The sequence below is a fragment of the Calypte anna genome, chromosome 3, assembly GCF_003957555.1.
Source record: "Calypte anna isolate BGI_N300 chromosome 3, bCalAnn1_v1.p, whole genome shotgun sequence".
Classification (NCBI taxonomy): domain Eukaryota; kingdom Metazoa; phylum Chordata; class Aves; order Apodiformes; family Trochilidae; genus Calypte; species Calypte anna.
In genome coordinates, this window is record NC_044246.1 from 86,701,177 (window position 1) to 86,715,032 (window position 13,856).

Here is a 13,856-nt window from a genome sequence, read left to right on the forward strand (position 1 = left end):
CAGAATACTACAGACAAAAATAAAAAAACATCTTTATTTTCCCCATTATCTTCTAGCAGCTAATTTAAGTCTTCAGAATATTTTCTTCTAAGTTGCTGTAGAAGCTTTGTACACCTTCATTCTTGACCTTTTTTCCCCCATCCACTTGTCCTTTATCCTCAGAGATCCAGCACCTGCCAACACAAATTCAGCCACCATCTATCTGTCTCTGTGCTGATGACTCACAGGTTTGTCCCCCATCTGAGAACTGTCTTCAGTTCAAATTTTAGTGATTTCTTGGACACAGCCATCAGCTGAAACTCGGTGTGCCAAAAAAAAAAGTTCTTGACCTGACCTGCATGGCTGTTCCTTCTAATACCTACTTTCTGATTGTGCACAATAACACAATCTGACTGTAAACCTAGGCAGTACTTTTAATTTAGTTTTCTCTGAGTTATCCCATGACAAGTCTATGCACAAGACCTGCCAAATTTTTCTGTGTGTAATTCTGCCTCTATGTCCCACCTATCCATACAGCCAAAACTCATCCAAGCTAATACCCTCCTTTGTTTTAATTACTGTGAGGCTGAAGACATTGCATTTATTAGTTCAGCATGGTGCTGCAAAGAACCAGCCTGTTATTTTCATCATTTCACCTCCCTCTCTCCATCTCCTGTAGAGACAGCCTAGACTAGTGCATCAAGTATTATGTTCTTGTCCTCCTTTGAAATCCCTTCACAGCTGTGCAGCAACTGTATCACAGTGTTCTGGTTGAAGCCTAGAGCTTCCCAGCATTACAAATAAACCCTGGCTCTCAGTAATTACAAAGGTGAGGGGGTAGAAAACAAATGCTGATTGAATTTTGGATTGCATAATCATCGTGTTGTAAAACAAGCAAAAAACAAACAAACAAAAATTTAAGTGGAGATATCTAGGATAGCTTATTCATTACCCCAATTTGAAAAAGCCAACATGATCACCACTCAGAACAAGACAAGAGAATAAACTGCTTCATATTAGTACTTATTAATTGAATTCTTTTTAAAGTTTCACAGATATAAATAATTATATGACTGTAAATATCCATGATTACTTAAATATACTTAAACAATGACCAGTTTTATCGGAGACAAGGTGAACCCCAAGTATTACAGTTTTCTCCTAAGCCTGTATTACTTCCCAGACAGCCATTACAGAGTTTGATTCACCATTTCCAACAAAGCTAATGCAAGATATCTATTACATTTTAATGGGCCAGCTAAACAACTAGCTTAATCAAGTATTAAGACTCAATTTTTCCTACTTTTTGTGTTAATTTTAGCCCCAATATCTGGGCCTCTATGCAGCACACTGATATAAACAACATACTCACTACTCTGAGCTGTCAACTTGATAATTCCCACTGAGCATGGAAGCCATTAATATCTTGAATTTATTTCTTTTCTTCTCCCCTATTAATAGATCATTTATGTGATACAATAATTCATCTTGAACATATATTAGGCTTATTCCCATCTACTCCAGCATTGGTCTTTGTCTGTCTGACAAATGATATGTTACTTCTAAGCTTCCTCATTAAAAAGTTTAACATTAAAAGTTCTGTTAGCAGCACAGTTAAAAGCTTCCATTCCTTTTGATATGTCCTTCTCCCTCCAAAACAGTAACTTACTATCTTTTATGGCCCCTTGACTAGGAGAAGATTGTACATCCTCCAGGTACAATGAAGCTACATCCACAGCACTTGGCCAGCTGCTGCAAAACAGACCCCATGCAAGGAGACTTCAGTATTTTTCCTGCCAGTTAAGGACACTGACTTCAGTGTCTTCTCTCTTCAGCCGCAAATTTACACTAAAAAAGGACTTCATAATCTCTGAGAACCCTTCTGCTCTTCCACATTAGGCTGAATTGATCAATGGTTTCAACAGTAATTTGCAAAGAAAAAGGAAACAGAACATGAGCGAATCAAGCTGAATGTTTTATTTGCCTTTTACAAAGACTTTGCCTAAAAAGAAAACCCACATTTTAAAAGTTATGATTAAAAGGGTATGGAATAACTGGCACAAATGTAACTGCCTCTGAGTCAGAACCAGCAAAATGCAGCATTTTGATGAAAAGCAGTAGCAGTTAGGCACACATGTTACCACATTCAGCCAGCCTTTTGTCCCACTTCAGTCCCACACATGGGCTGAATGAGAAAAATGAACCAAATACCACTACACTCTCATGCTAAGAGCACAGGAGAGCAGACAGTGTAAATCAGCAGCTAAGTTGGCCATTCACCATCAAGCTGCCTTAATAATGGTGATGAATAGAAAGATAAATACCTCTAAAGCAGAAGTAATGTATCTAGAAATAGATCTGAAAGTCAATTAACTTATTTTATAATACCTTGCAATATATCCAATAGTATTAGAAGGGCTGGACCAGATGATCCTTCAGGTGCCTTCAACATGACTTTCTACGGTTCTATGATTCTATTTTGCTTATAATTTTCAATTAATGCAATCTATTCAGAAGACCAATACAGGGGAAAAAGAAAAACTAAGTGCTTATTATAAATATCTAATTAAAAGTCATCTGTAAACTTACATAAAAAGCATATAATGATATTACCATACAATGAAAAAAAGTAAATTGCAAGCTGTATTATCTTGGCTTAAAGAAGAAGCTGCATAGTGTAATACCTTCACCATCATACTCTCAAGAATTTATGAAGGACGTGCTAGGTAAGAATGAATAAAGAGAGGGAAGCTTACTAAAATAATGTGGTTCTGCACAACTGAACAGGTTCTTCATAAAATATTAAGGGTCTATTTTAATGTACTTAAAATATAGTCCATTTTCTTACTTAGACAAAGAGATAAAGTGGTATCTCTTTGAATTCCATGTCCCAGGCAATGCCATTAAGTGAAAAATAACTCACATGGATGGATGAATCTGGCATTAAAATGCTGGCAATACTGTTTATGTCATTACTCTGCCAGGTTTAACAAATCAGAAGAGTGTCCAAAACAAGGTTGTTGCAAGTCCCCTACAACCCTAAGAAAACTTACTGTCAAAAAACCCCTTTTATTTCAAGGTAAATGAAAAATAAATGGAGCAGTACATGGACAGTAAATTATCTTTAATAGTTAATAATTCCATATTCTTATCCTCTGTAAAAAACCCAGCACAATTTAGAGAGTTTAGTTACCATACTAATATCTGCTCTGAGGTCATGGTTTGACAAGACAGATTTGATAGGCTGATTTTGTATTGGAAGGTCTCATGCCAAATAGTCTTTCCTGCCACAGTAAGGCATTAAGCCAGAGCAAATGATATATTGTGTACTCTTATTAACTTAAGAAATGTGATAGTTTGCCTGCCTGATCAAAGTTACATTAGAAGATAATCTGACAGTAAATCTGATCCAGGGTCAGTGATCACAAAACTACTTCCTTGGTAGTTCCTACACTAACATCATCTGTGCTGATAGGCTGGATGGGCCAACATGTAAAAACAGTGAATCCACCAAGACTTTCATACAGACACAAGTTGCTTCAGAAACAGATGGCAGCAATCTATCAAAGCCTATTTTATTTTTCAACATCTAATGTTAATAACCTAATACAGCATGAGCTGATTTGGAGCTGGCCTTACAGTAATAAATCTTTAAAAGCATAATTCTTGATCTAACTTTTTTCCTCGCGGTTTGGCTACTGGTTTCCTACCATTTTAACAAAACAAATCTAGACAAGCATTATAGCATATAAGTTTATCATAAAGTTTGAGTCTTTGGTTTGGAAAAAAAAAATCTCTGATGAACATTGCTTTCATCTTTTCATAATTTCTGTCTACTGCCTTTATTCAATACCCACCACGGAAACGTCATAGATTCTTGCTTTGTTTTTCCTTTTTAAATGATTTTCTGACCATCAGTCTTCTAAGATCCTCCCTGCAACTCTCCTGTTACACAAAACAGGAATTAATTTTACCATTAATTCTATATAATTCTACTGGAAAGTGCAATTTAGTTATGGTTGTACCATACAAATATAAAGTTGAAGGATAACGAAGCAGACTGTCATTGCAAGCAATGACCTAATATGGTCATGGCAAAGTATTTCAGAATATGCATCAAAGCTTTTCAAAAAGATATTGTAGCAAACAAACATCTACATGTCATTTCTGTGTAATACTGAGCTCTCCTTGCTTATCTTCATTCTGAACAGCAGAGCCATACTTTTTTCTCCAACCTCATATGGCACATCCAGCAATTTATTTTCCACTCACCTTCTACTCTAAGAGCACTAAGTTGAAAATATCTAACCTTGTAATTTTATTTAGCTATTACCAAAATCAGACAAGCACCAGATTTTAAAGTCTACCCTTCTCTACCCCCAAAGCCTAGAGCAAACCAGCTCTAACAGCTATTAGAAGCAAAAAAACCCAACCAAAACCAATAAACCCCCTCAAATCTCTCCCTCCCCAAATAAACAAATAAAAAAAAAATTAAGAAAATTAAATCACTTCTTGTTTTCCTTTATCTGCTTTACAAAGGAAGGGACTAAACACGGTACACTGTGTGTTCCTTTTGATCAACAAATGCTAAGAAAAAGAAGTTTCTGAAGAAAGAAGTGCCAAGAAAAGAAGACAGCAGTGATCAGCAGTGATGGACAACTGTGATGGCAGCTTGAACAAACTGAGCAGAGCTCAGCATATATGCTATAGGAAGAATGGATGCCACACTGAAAAAATATCACAGTATGTATTACCAGCAGCAAAATCTTTAAAGGATTTTCCTCTGCTAGCCTTGGAGACTCACTCCCACTTGCCCCAGAAACAGCCATCTCTGCAATTGTGCTGGCAGTTGTGGGAGGCAAAAAACCCACCAGCACCAAAAGAAACCTTTACAGGTATTTTGGGGATCACTTGGTAAGTTTTTTGGTTTGAGGGTTGTTTCGCCTTTTTATTTTAACTGCAACAATTTACTCATTTAAACAGAGCACTGCTCCACAAACAGATGCACTGACATGTCTGAAAGAGTATGTCAATACTGACATCTAATACTGAACAAGACAACAGGAGCACAGCAAGATTATAAGCCAACTCTGCCTGTATAACTACCCAAAGTTTTCCACACCAGAAACAGCTTCAGAAGTTTCTGCCCCAGGTGCTCATTCCCATCTTCACAGCATCAGTTCATCGCCCCCACAACACTGCCAACACAGTGCTCGTGGGACAGCATTTTGAAATGAATTAGTTACCATTTTAGAATCATCTATTTTTGCATGGGTTTGATCAGATCATTTCCTTATCCTGTTTCAAAGCATGGCTCCACAAATAGCAGTGCCATCACAGAGACAGGGAAGGGAAGGTGAGCAGCAGCCCAGCACCGCTGCTCCTCTGGCTCGCTGCTCCCTCAGCACACCCATCTCCTTAAGCCACAGCCTCAGCACAGCAAAGCAAAGAGGTTTAAGTGATGGGCAAGAAAAACTGCCCCTTCTCACTGCCATTCCTGAGGTAAAATACCCTCCATTCCTTCCTTATATTCACTTCAAAAGTTGAAAGAGGAAGGAGACAGTACTCATCCCCCACCACCACCCTGAGAAGGACACAGCCCCAGAGTCAAGCGCCAGCCCAGCCCAAGCTCTCCCCTGCTTGACAAGCTCCCTCCCCACAGAAGCAACCACTCACCTGGGAACCCTCCCTAGCAACCTAGAACAGGGATATTTCTTTCCCAAAGGAGTTGCGGGAGGCTGGAAAGCTGAGCAGCTTTCAACAGCTTTGTCCCAACAGGCCCAGAAACAGACTGCTCACAGACAGATACGGTGTGAGGAAAGAGGAACAATTTTTGCTGAAGAAAGGATCTCCCCAGTCTCTATCTCAGAGGAAGAGACCCCCACCCTGGGTCACCACAGCCTGCTCCAACCCCACACCCACCCAAGTTCCACAGGAGGCAACCCTCTAGTACCACGATTGCTTCCCCCCTTGTTACAGTGCTAAAATAAGAGTTACTTAAAACAGTCCCTGTTAGAGGGACAATACAGCAGCCTCATCGAATTCAGGTTTTGGTTTTGTTTATTTTGCAGCTCGAAGGCTTTATGCCCCCTCTTACCTCACCCTCCTCATGTGGCATTTAACTGACAGAACAATGATGCGTGAGAAGCCTCTAAAAAAACTGACACCAACTTAAAATGGCACAGCTCTGTTTCTGAAATAACACATTCAAAATCAAACAAGTCTAATGATCACCCCTGGTAGCTTCAACAGGCGGACTTGAAAGGTTACATCAAAACAAAGCAGTAAACTGATTTTTGAATTAGCTTGAACCATCACCAGTGCTATTCAAACAGTTTTTGACAATGTTTTTTTTGGAACCATTTTTGTTCACTCCTTCTCCTACAATTTACTTGTCATATTTAGTCAGAAATACTTGCACTAATGTTTTGTAATTGTTAAATCCCTTGCATGCTGCTTTCAAATTTGCTACAACCTAGAACAAGCAGCAGAACCTATTAAATACAACATAACATCCAGGGGATAAAGGCCCAACAACCAGGAAACAAAGTCATCAGAAGCCTTCCTTAGCCTGCTGGTAGCATTGCTCATCTGTCTGCAAACAGGTCCTTGTTCCCTCCTGGCCTACCTGGGAAGGACAAACTGACAACTGACCATACTGACTGGCCATGAAAATTCATCCTTTCATCTAAATTCTGTCAGCTTTTACATCTTTCACAAGACAAATGCAGGTACACATCAGTTAGGTCTTCTAGTCGCTAACTGAATTCAGAAGAAACATTTGTAACATTAGCTGACATTCCAATTAATTTCAGACTTGCAATGCACCTTCTACAGAAGATGCTGTATCTTCACAATATATAAAGTAAAATTAGTAGAAGGTAAAGAACAATGGCTCAGTGCTTCTGCCCCAGCAGCAAAGGCTTTCATTATAAAAAGAAGTCCAGCCTGACAGAATGGCCTCCAAGTTGGAGAGATAAGTCTTTACACTTCCACCTTTAGGTTCAGCATTGACCTTAATTGTTAAAAGGTGTTTTTCTCTATGCTGTTCTACATGTAAAGCAGCAAAATCTATGTTTTCTGCTATCTATGCCTCATTGTTTTGGCCATTCAAATATCCTCAATACTTTGGCTCATTTTGACGTGAAATATTTCAGAGGTGCAGGATTTAAGGCCAGAGGTGTACAGGCCCTGAATTACCTGCTAGAAGGTATCATCTCAGAGTTTGCCCAGAAAATTGAGAAAATCTTTAAAACATATATATATATGCATTTATAGAAAGCTAGATCGGCAACATATAAACAAGTAGGCAAATAATGTATAAAATTGTTTATGAGTACCATATATGCGAATATCTCTACTACGGCAGCATTAACAAAATTTTTTACCTGGAAATACACAAGCATGATGCAGAAAAACTATCAAGTGACAACTGAACTGACAGCCTGGAAATAAAAGTTTCTTTGAATAATAATTCTTAAACCTGCAGAAGAGGAAATACTATTACATTTCTGTTACAAGTTTAAACTGAAAGAAGATAAAAGATGTACTGCAAACAATTCCAGTATGAAAATGTAAAGAGAAACCTTGCTTAATAACTTGAGAAAATAATGTAAAGAATAAAGATATTTTAGCTTATTTTATAGGTAGAAAGCAGGGTAAGTTTATCTAGCTTGACATTCTGTATTGACCAGGTAATGAATGATCTATGTCATGATGAGAAACAGGGATGAGGTTACAACATGTGAACAAGGTTGTGATTATAGTAAGCAGATCCAGATCTGAAAAACAAGCCAGCTTATTATTTCAAAATGTCAGAAGTCAAAGGGAAGTCTCCCGGGACAATTCATGAATGCTCTAGATTTTTTTTTTCTTCTTAATTCTAAGAATTTGTGGGTGTGGTGTGTGCAGGTTTGTGATTTATTTTATAAATGAAATTCAGCAAATTACATGCATACACACACATGCATATGTATGTAATCTGTAAATTGTATAGTGGTAGAATAGGTAGCATAGAATAGAGTATCTTGTGACTTCTCCCTAACAATTAAAAATTGGAAAATGTTTACATTTCAATTTTCTTGATATAAGCCATGCACTTCAGAAATGAGGAAATTTTACATTTATTTTTAGTAAGAAATATCAATAAGGCAGACTCCCAACAGAACTGCTTATTAAATACAAAGTTCAAGGTTCTTAGCACTGAAAATGTTCCAAATTCCAACACCTCTAAAGAAAATCCATTAAAAATAGCACTGAAATCATCAAATTAAAATATAACTCATGCCATTTCAATCCACTTTAGTGTTTTCAAATTTTGTTCTGCTTGAAAGCTGAACCCTGTGAGGTTTCATTCTGCTCCTTATTTCCCTGTCTGTTCTTTCCAAGAATAGTACTGTCACCAATTTCCTGCTTGCAGTAAACAGAATTTGCTCACCTGACTTCTCCCTGACCCTAAACTATGGCAAACTTACTTCCTCTCTTTCAAACTTCTTTCTTGTATGCTTTTTGTTGTATACTCTTGTTACCACAACTGTTCCATGTATTGTTCTTTAAGGAAGACAATTTGTACTACAGACTTCTACAAATATCAGCAACACTGCATCACTAACATACCAACTGCTTTTGCTAGAAATAAATGCGTAAATATTTACCTATGTTCATTCTTCCTCAGTGACAAAGTTTTCTAAATGCAATACTTCATGAGATGTATCCTATGAATGAACGTGATCAAAATGTGCTTAGTGAAATGATAGGGTAGACCAAAAGCAGAAGATGCTTAACAAATGTAAAAGCATTTCTATCCACACAGAAAAAATGCGGGGCATGAAGTTCAACAGAATGTAAGGATACACTTCACTGTTTTGCCTAGCTGTTTCAGGAAAACATAGAAGTAGCATTTATTCAGAAATAATTTAGAAATATTCAGAAACAAGCTCACAGGGACAAGAAAAAGTGGCTTTTGAGTGGATTTAACCAATCAAAGCTCTTGCTCCTGATTTAAAAGAGAAAGATGCAAAGTCATGAAGGTTTCTATATATGATCATATCCTACATATAAAGCATTTGAAGGCTGCTATATAAACTAAATTTTCAATTTTAAAAAATACCTTTTTCCAAGCTTTTTCACTAGGAGGGAAGCATGAATGCAAGTTTAAAATCATGATAATTTAAGAAACCATAAGTTATGCTCATAGTTTAAACAAAAATAAATTGAATGTAGTGCTTCACGTCAATACCTCTTTTGGATACAGGTTCTCTGAGCCAATGGCCTGTCAGAGGTACCTCACACACAACAGTAAGCAGGAAAAACAAATATCTATCACAAACAACTACTGGTCAATAAACAGATGCTACTCATCTATCCTGTTGTGAAAACAATTAAAGCAGTACTGAGACCATATTTTCCATATGGAAGAAAAGGGGAAGGAGAAACACACCCCCCTCCAAAAAAAGCAACTCTTAGACCTTGGTTAACAAGCATGTATGCATATTCTGCCAAACCTACCCCACAGTCTGTAGGGATTGGGGGCTGCAAATTAACAAAAGAACTTGAAGAGAGAATACATAAAGCATAAGAAGAATCATTCACCAAACCACGGTGAGAAGCTCTAGTCTGTATCAGGAACTTCAAACACTGGAACAAGGTCAACAGCAATGAGAATCCACAACTGTTTACTGTAATTCTCACACTGAGGTCCATCTTTAATACCAGATTGGCTTTCACGTTTGTTCAGGACGGCACACAAGTCAAAAGAGAGACAAGTACTCTTACAATTACATTAATAAACATTTAGGTGCCAATCTTCCAGACTGATGTAGACATGTAGGTTCTCTTCAAATAAATAAAATAGCAACACAAGAGACAGCATTCAGACAGGACTCTCCTATCTTTACCAGCAGTAGTTCAAAACCTTGCCATTCGCAATAATCTGCTTCGCCTCTCTGTCAGAATTTGCCTTCCTATCCAGGTCCACAGCCAGCCAGATAGCTCTAGCACACACAACCCATTCTAGTAGCTCTCAGCACTCTCAAAGATAAGCTTGCACCAAAACATCAGACTGTAAACTGGGCAGAGTGAGATACTGATAGAATCGTCCTGTCACACAGCATTCACACCTTAAAACCACAGCAATTAAGCCCACCAGAACCCTGTCAGAGCCTTCCTTTGTGGAGAACTGCCCAGCAAAGTCAACAACAGAGACTAGAAAGAGTGATGGATCTTGATTTTCACATTGCTTCCTTCTTGGGAACTGTATTCACTAGTTCTTCTATGTGGGATAAAATGCAAGCAACAGTCCTAGAATTGAGCTTTGGAATGCAGACACTTCCAAGGAAACTAAGAAACTAGGAAAGACATAAAATTAGAGGGCCAGGTAACAGTTTCACAGCCATCACAAAAGGGGTCAGTGGCTTCAGAAAAGACACTTGGAGCTTACTTCTGGTACCTGAACAGAACCTGAGGTGTTACCTTCTGAAGTTTTGCTGAACTCAAAACACAACTAACTTCTACAGTAATGGTACTAAATCAAAACAACAAATGTGTTGCATTGCCTGGCACATTTTGAAAACCACAGTTTGAAGACAGATTTTGGTTTCTGTGTGCACTTTACTATTACTAATTACTATTTATGCCAAACCTTACACAGGCCAGTTATACTTACTGTAATTTAAAGTGAAGACAATAAACCATTTTTATTAATAAGGCATTAATTACAAATAATAAATAATTTTAATATAAACAACAAAATTATATAACTAATAACAAAAATATTAATAACAAAGCTAATACTTTCACATGTTTTATCAGGCAACTCTTATCAGTTTTGTAGGACTGTATTTCCATAAAGGAAACTTAAAGCATTTCAAAGAACAAGCTTGAATTTACATTTGGTAATTTTTATTGATTACTTAAGGAAAGCTTAAGAATTGACTTATGCTACTTACAGGGGAAGTATGAGAGAGAGAAAAAGAAGAACAAGTTTGGCCATCCAGGGAACGTGTAGAGTTAAGATTTATGGCTGTACTCTGACATATCAAATGCAAGTACTCAAGACTGTGACTACCGGCACAGAGCGAGATGACAATTCTGTGTTTCATTCATTTAAAAGTATTTGCAAAGATACACCCAGAGCCTGTATTATTGTTCACTTTGTACAAAAAAGTATTTTCTGCTTTAAGGGGAAAGAATTGTTGAATGCAATACTAAAAATCACACCAAAGGATTTCATTTGCTCCTCCACAAACCTAGAATTCTTTCATCTCAAAAAAGCTGTGATGTTCCAGCAAAACACAGTTCCTACTGAACCAGGTTTGGACTGGAGCAGTTATCCTTCAGCAAGAATCAAGCAGGTTTTTCTGCACAACTAAAGAGCAAAGTAAGAGATATTTTATGGATGAACATGTAAAACATTCCCTTCCCAAGTAATACGAATCACACCAGCAGTGTTCCCTACTGCTTATTAGTCAGGCAAACTAAAAAGCAGTGTGTGTGAATTTTAGCTCAGGCTTTGCCCATGTGTAAGACAACACTAAGCTAGCTGACTGAATTCCTTAGAAAACAAATCAAAACACAATAAAACAAAATAGACATTTATGCCCACTTACACGTAGGAACAGAAGTTTGTTTACTTTTTGATCAGAAACCACTGCAACCAGGAGAAAGGGGAAATGGGCTTAAACACTTCAACAGAAATAGCTGCCTCTTTAGTTGTAATAGCAACATGACTATAAATCCTCCCGATGAAAATGTTTTAAATCCATTATGATGCAATTTCTTTTCAAAGCGAAACGTCTGCAACATACAGTTAGTGAGCTAAAGTTTTCAAATAAGCTCGATAGAAAATTCCGCTTAAAACAACCCAAAACAGAAATACTATCTCTTCCACTGCTTCCTGATCACACAAATTCTGCCCTAAGCGTCCTAAGGTTAATCCACCCCTCAAGTCATCCTACGGATGGGAAGAAGAGTTATAAGCACCTGCTGCAAACTGGCAACGCGTAGCTGCAGTGCCCTGCCGTACACACACCCTGCAGCGCACAGCCCACGTTCCGGAGGAGAGCGGGATGTTCCCCGATCGGACCGGACAGGACCGGGCCAGCAGAGCCCAGGCAGCCCCTCCGGGCAGCACCAGCCACCGAGGGGAGGGAGGGGAACCCCCAGTGCCGCCCTCCCCGCACCCCACACCAGGAAATAGCTGGGAGCTATTCCTAACGCTCGGCTACCAACTTTCCGCGCCGCACGAAGAAACGGTATTTAAATGATAAAATAAAAAAATTAAAAGAGAAAGAAAAAAAGAAAGAAAAAAGAAAAAAAAGAGAACCAAACAAAACCCAATCAACCAAGCAAATAAACAAACAAACAAACCAAGCAAAAAAAACAAGCTAAAAGCCTAACTCTGCTTCAAACCCTGGGAGAACCCGATGTTTCTCAGGAAGTCAAGGAGGGAAAAGGCAGCAACGCCTCCGACTGCCCCGGCGCCGGTCCTCGGCACTCCGCCGAAGGGACGAGGTGGACATGATTTCTGACCTATTTTCGGCGCCGCCTCAGAACGATAAACAATCTACAACGGCGCCCGGGGCAGAAACTTCCGGGCCCCCAGCACCCCTCGGCTTGGGCTGGGAAGGGGCTGGCGACCCCTGCCCGCACGGTGAAGGCGGCCGAGTCCTCTCCCCCCAAAGCCACCAGCCCGCCGCCCCGCCTCGCCTCGCCGCCCCCCAAGCCGGGCTGCGGAGAGGCTCACGGAGTTTTTCCTGCTGGGGTGCGGGGGGGCCGAAGAGGGGTGTCGGACCGACACAAACAAGTCTTCCCCCGCCATGCCCCCGGCCGGTACAGGTCGGACACGGAGGGACGCGTTTGGCGCCCGCCAGCCCGAGCCCTGCTAGCAGGAGCGGGGTCCCCGGCGGGAGCACGTCTCAGTCCGCCCCGCCGCTCTGCCCCACCGTCCCGCGCCCCGGTCCCCGCACCGACCTGGGACACAAAGCAGCGGCCGCTGCTGCCCTCTGATCGCCCTCCGCCTCCTCGCCCGCGTTCTCCGCGGAGTCCAGGCCGCGGCAGCACCGGGATGGCGTAACGCAGGCATCCGACGCCAGCGCCTGCTGCTCCCGCGGCGGCCCTCGCCTCCGGCGCCCGCTCTGCGCTGGGCGGGGGAGGGGGGCGCTGGGAGCCGATCGCGCCGGCCGAGCGCCGCTTCCTGCTCCCCGGCGCCTGGCAGCTGCCGCAGCCTCGCAGCTGCCGCCGGGGGGCTGCTCGCCGCGGCTAAGCGAAGGCCGGCGGCAGCGAAACCCGTGGCCACCGCATCCTCAAGCAGGTTCTGCGCCGAGCTTTCCGCACCGCCTCCGGCTCAGAGGACTCGCCCGCGCGGCTCCTGCGGCGGCTGCTGGCAGCTGGAGCCCCGGCTCCCCCCGCTGCTGCGACCCGCTCGGACTCGTGCTCCCCCTGCTGCCCCGCCGGGCCCGGCCCGGCCCGGTCTCGGCCTCCTCCTGCGGCTCAACGGGGCCGGGCTGGGGCGGCCCCGGGCGGGCGGCGGCAGAGGGCTGAGGCCGGGAGCCCCGCAGGGAGCAGCCAGGCCAGAGCGGTCCCCGGGCGGGAGGTGACCCGCCCGCGGCGTGGCCCTGGTCATCTTCTGCCCACGGCACCGTTACCCCAGAGTCCCCTTCATGGCGCACGCTGGAAAGCGGAGGAGGCCTCGCTACTGCCGGCGGCCTTGGGCGCCCCGCGGCAGCCTGCACTGCCCTCCCGGTACCCGCTGCCCTGGCCTGGGCACGGAACCCCCGGACAGCCGCGGGGGCTCGGGCTCTGCAGGCCGGTGTGGGGAGCAGCCCGCAGGGAACGGGCACCCCGGGGCTGCCCTGGAGGCGATGGGGGGCGAGCTGGGG

General features: G+C 41.9%; 1 protein-coding gene across 4 annotated transcripts in view; it reads right to left on the minus strand.

The window, feature by feature from the left end:
• The window catches only part of FAM135A (family with sequence similarity 135 member A), an 86,736-nt gene extending 73,499 nt beyond the window's left edge, over positions 1-13,237 (minus strand). For 3 of the 4 annotated variants that reach the window (XM_030447393.1, XM_030447392.1, XM_030447390.1), the window contains exon 1: positions 12,949-13,129. The gene's annotated coding sequence lies outside the window, so the exon portion shown is untranslated. Of the gene's footprint in view, positions 1-12,948 lie in introns of all 4 variants that reach the window. The other variant, XM_030447397.1, reaches the window with a different exon arrangement.
• Positions 13,238-13,856: the final 619 nt, after the last annotated feature.